This window comes from Arachis ipaensis, chromosome B3, assembly GCF_059453495.1.
Source record: "Arachis ipaensis isolate K30076 ecotype BB chromosome B3, ASM5945349v1, whole genome shotgun sequence".
Lineage (NCBI taxonomy): Eukaryota > Viridiplantae > Streptophyta > Magnoliopsida > Fabales > Fabaceae > Arachis > Arachis ipaensis.
The window spans coordinates 86,893,382-86,898,769 of record NC_142438.1 but is presented as its reverse complement, the minus strand read 5'-3'; the positions used below and the strand labels follow the sequence as shown (position 1 = coordinate 86,898,769).

The 5,388-nt window shown below is 40.8% G+C and overlaps 1 non-coding gene across 1 annotated transcript; it reads left to right on the top strand.

The window, feature by feature from the left end:
• Positions 1-5,280: 5,280 nt before the first annotated feature.
• Positions 5,281-5,388, top strand: LOC148571463 (small nucleolar RNA R71). Its single transcript, XR_015908279.1, has one exon. It is a non-coding gene; the product is annotated as a small nucleolar RNA R71 (small nucleolar RNA).

Genomic DNA, 5,388 nt, shown 5'->3' with positions numbered 1-5,388 from the left:
GCCAACCGCCTTTCGGTGGGCTGTGATCTTCTACTTTTGGGCCTACTTGGGCCCTTATAGCAATTTGGCTGAGCTCTTTTGGGAAGAGGTCGATGTCGACCTACCTTTATAAAAGGTCGGTCGTTTCTGTCTTCATTCAACTCGGCTTGCCTAGCTCAACCCATGGTATGAACAGTGACCCTGCTCGAGCTTCGATCTTCCCTTGAGGTCGTCCTTTCCAGCTTCGATCCCTTAGGGAAGTCGTGTTCGAGCATTGATTTGATTTCGAGTTGCTCCTCCTCGTGTGATTCTTGGCGCTTGCTTTTGTTTTAATGCGATGCGTTTTAATCTCCTTGGGAATACACATGCGCTTTTAATGCCCATTGATTAGGCTTTTATTTTGTTTTGCCATTCCGTTCCCTCGCTTTATTTTGAAATTGAAAAAAGCCTTGAACCTTGGTTTTTAGTTTTCTTGCTTTCATCCGTTTCATTTGCTCAGTGAATAAAGGCTTCCTTTTGTTCGTCCTTTGCTTTTTGAAAAAATCCTCTTTCTTTCGTTTTGTTCCTTCAATTTTCATTTTTCTATTAAAAATATCACCTTTTTGCTAAGTTTTGCCCAAGCTTTTCTTTTTTGAAGTTTCAAAGCTTTCGTTGGACCGTTTGCGCTTTTCGTTACACCTCTGTCATCGCTTCTCGTATTCCTTTGCAAGTTGGTGCTTATGCCCTTTCTACCTGCTTTGTTTGTTTATTATTTTTATTGCTTCTACTCTTGCATGCTTTCCCCTCGCACAAAGTTTCGGTCTTTGTTGAACTTTTATTAGAAAAAAGGTTGAAACTTTCTTGGTGATTCTGGTGTGGTCTTGTTTTTGATAATTATGGTCTTTTTGTCTTCGCTGTTTGTATGAAGCAATGCTGGTACTTAGGTTGAACTCCTTGTATTTTCTTTTGCTTGAGAGGGTTAGGGCTGGTTAGGGCTCTGATTTTTACGTCATTTTCCTTTACTGGGTTCTATTCTGTTGTTGCCTCCAAATGGTGCCCCTTGACTTTTGGTGTTGATCCTCTGTTCTCTGTGAGTCCTTGGGTTCCCTTTTGTTGCCATATTTGACACTTATTGATTGTTTCTTTGTCATTTTCTTACTGTCCGAGTTGTTTGGTAGTGACTTCTTCTTCTTTTGTCTTACTGTAGTTGTAGTTGCTATATGTCTACCCGTAGGAATATTGTCGAGATGTCTACCAAGGTTCCTGCTGGTATGGGCGATTGGCTGGATTCAATAGTTCTGATGTGTGTGACCGTGGCTAATCCCGACTACTGTGTGAGGCTTAGGATGAGAATAACGAGCCGACCTTTCCTTTGTGTTGGCAAAAAGATATAGTAGCTCCCAAGTATTCTTGGGAAAGTTTGGATGAGGTAGAACAAGCCTTTGTAGGTATTCTAGAGGAGCACTGAGGGGAACCTCCTCATCTAGACACTGAGGGGAACCTCCTCATCCGACTTCTTTTGGAAGTAGTTTTCTTCTATTGTTTGTAAATTTATCCTTCCTTGTTACTATAAGTTGCTTTCCTGGTTTTCTTTTCAGAGATGGTGAAATCTTCAGACTCCATGAAGGCCTTTCGGAGGGCCAAAAAGGCGACAACTACCTAAAACTTGTCTGCGAAGACCTCGGGGGAAGGGTCTTCTCAGGTGTCCCCAAAGAAGCCGACTTCTGACTCTCAGGGCCTGAGAAAAATCATCCTGACCCCTAGAGTTCAGGTAGTTCCATCTCAGGCAACTTCTGGCCCTGCTTCTTCTCCTAATGCTGCTAGCCCGCCTCCTAAGCGCCAAAAAACTGTTGGGACGTATAATCTTAATGACAAAGAATTTGATGGTGTGGCCTTTGCCACAGAATTGATTGCTCCACATGGTAAAGTCCCTCTTGACAACGTCTCGATCCTTCATCACGTTGACTACATAACGAGTAATAATATTTGGATGCCCAATGTTGGTGCGGCCTTATCTCGGATTGTTAGGGAGTCTCCTGTCCGTGCTACCAAGGCCTTTCTAGAGGATGCCCGAGCTGACTTTGATAGGGTGAAAGGTCTGAAGGATGAGCTCGACGCTAAGTTGCCAAGTTGGAAATTGATGTGGAGAAGGAGAAGGAGCGTGCTACTAGGGCAGAGGCAGCTGCTAACTTGGCTGAGGAGGCTGCAAAAAAGTATAAGGAGAGCTATACCCGGACTTACGGTGAGTTACTAGAAACTAAGGAGAGGCTTCAATCTGCCCAAGATGATTATGTCGAGCTTCAGGGGCATATGGTGAATAGTATGACTAATATATTTGAGATCCTGAAGGCTCAGGTCCGAGTTATTGAGCCCGGGGCCGATCTCTCCTTGTTCAGTATGGATAATGTGGTAGAAGATGGCAAGATTGTGCCTGCCCCTAATGATGATGATGAGGGACCTCCTCTTGTGCCACCAGCCAATGCTTCGGTAGCTTCAGCTTCTTCCATTCCTTCAGAGGTCGACCCTCCAGAGCCCGAGCCCGAGGTGCAGATTCTGAACGGGCCGGATGGAGTTGTTAATGCTACCCCAATCTCGACTATTCCTCCTCCTCCCCCTGCCAAGGATGCTACTACTGGGGCAAATTTGGATCCCCTATGACTTTTTTATGATTGTGTAATGTTACAGTCCGACTTGTGGACTTTGAACTTTGCTTATGTTTCTTGTAGTTTGACTCTCTCTGACATTTGCTTGCTTGCTAGCAACTTTTTTATTTTCTTAGACAACGAAACACTTTAAACTCCTGGGCTGCCTTTTGGGTAGCCTTTGAGTCTTTAATACGTGAAGAATGCATTTTGCTTAATTTTTGGAGGTTTACTTTTTGCAATCCCTTCTCGAATTAGGTTTTTCTTAGTCCAACCTCCTTTGAGTGGGTTTTTCTACCCTTTCCCTTAGGATTACGCCTTGCTTTGAATTGGTACATTGGTGCACAGAATTGTGATCACACTTTTTACAACTCCGGTACAACTAACCAGCAAGTGCACTAGGTCATCCAAGTAATAAAACCTTATACGAGTAAGGGTCGATCCCATGGAGACTGCCGGCTTGAAGCAAGCTATGGTCATCCTGTAAATCTTAGTCAGGTGGATTCAATTGGTTATGAGTTTTGATAATTGAAAGATAAATAAAACGTAAATTAAAATAAAGATACTTATATAATTCATTGGTGGAAATTTCAGATAAGCATTTGGAGATGCTTTATTGCTTTTGAACCTCTGCTTTCCTATTGTCTTCATCCAATCATGCGTGCTCCCTTCCATGGCAAGCTTTATGTTGGTGGATCACCGTTGTCAATGGCTACCATCCGTCCTCTCAGTGAAAATGGTCCAGATACGGTTTTTGTATGGCTAATCAATTGTCGGATCTCTTGTCTTGGATGAAAAATACCAAGCACAGCTACCGCACGGCTAATCATCTGTCGATTCTCACTTGTGTCGGAATAGGATCTCTCTATCCTTTTGCACACTGTCACTATGAGATCAAAAGAACTCTTGGCTAGACATAGGTAATTGAGATAAAGCAAAAGAACTCTTGGCTAGACATAGGTAATTGAGATCACCATGCTTGTCTACAAACCATATATTGACAATTATGAGGAACCAAGCTCATTAAGTTTACTTCTATACTTGAAGTATATCAAATGGCTTAATCAACATCAACCCATAAGTCCCAACCTATCTACTAATTAGATTAGTAGTGGGTTAGTGTCAATGGATATCAAATTGACCACTAAGGGTTCTCAAATCACCAATTTAATGAGACCCAATGACTCAAGGTCACTTAATTCCCTTAGCCTAGGCCAAGAGTAAAGAAAACTACTCAAAAACTAGAGGAAACATTTTATCAAACACCTAGTGTGCAAAAAAAATAAACATTATAAAATGCAAGAATTAAAGAAACCCACAACTAACATAAGCAAGAAATCAATAATAACAATCAAGATCAACATAAAAGAGACATGGGAACATAAAATTGCATTAAAAGAAATCAAGATCCAACAATTGTTCAGCAACATAAGAGAGCAAAATAAGGAATTAACATGTAAAACTAGAAGATCAAAGATGTAATAACAAGAAATTAAGAGGGGAAGCTAAATCAAAACAAGAATTGAAAATTGGATTTACGAAAATTAGACCTAAACTAACCTAAATTCTAGAGAGAAGGGAGAGCTTCTCTCTCTAGAATTCTACCTACAACATGGTGAAAACTAAACTATGACTTCTTGGTTCATTCCCCCTTCAATCTTTGGGTTCAATAGCATTAGAAATGAGTTGGATTGGGCCCAAAATGAGCTACAAATTGCCCCCAACGAGTTGCCCAAAATGGACCCATGTTGATCCATCGGCGCATGCGCATCATGTGTGCGTACGTGCCCCTATACATTAGGAAACTATGGCAAATTTATATCATTTCGAAGCTCCGGATGTTAGCTTTCTAACACAACTGAAACCGTCTCATTTGGACTTTTGTATCTCAAGTTATGGTCAATTGAGTGCGAAGAGGTCAGGCTTGACAGCTTTGCGGTTCCTTCATTTCTTCATGAGTTCTCCCAATTTGCATGATTTTCCTTCATTCCTTCAATCCAATCTTTGCCTTCTAAACCTGAAATCACTTAACAAACATATCTAGGCATCGAATGGAATTAAAGTGAATTTAATTTAGCTATTTTAAGGCCTAAAAAGGATGTTTTTACATTTAAGCACAAATCAAGGGAGAATTGCAAAACTATGCTATTTAATTGAATAAATGTGGGAAAAGGTGATAAAACCCCCAAAATTAAGCACAAGATAAACCACAAAATTGGGATTTATCATCCTTTCATGAGAAATTTGGATGATTTCTCCATGAAGGATTATAGGTGTTTCCAAAGGATTCTCCCATGTAATTCACCTCTTCCTTTGCAGGATTCTCAGGGTCATAAGCTTCTCCTTCAGAGGAGGCTTCTTTAGTACTGCCGGATGCAACTTGCATTCCAGTTAGATTCTGAGAAATTATATTGACTTGCTGAGTCAATATTTTATTCTGTGCTAATATGGCATTTAAAGTATCAATCTCAAGAACTCCTTTCTTCTGAGTCATCCCATTATTCACAGGATTTCTTTCAGAAGTATACATGAATTGGTTATTTGCAACCATTTCAATCAGTTCTTGGGCTTATGCAGATGTTTTCTTCAGATGAAGAGATCCACCAGCAGAGTGGTCCAATGACATCTTGGACAATTCAGACAGACCATCATAGAATATACCTAAGATGCTCCATTCTGAAAGCATGTCAGAAGGACACCTTCTGATCAATTGCTTGTATCTTTCCCAAGCTTCATAGAGGGATTCACCTTCCTTCTGTCTGAAGATTTGGACTTCCACTCTAAGCTT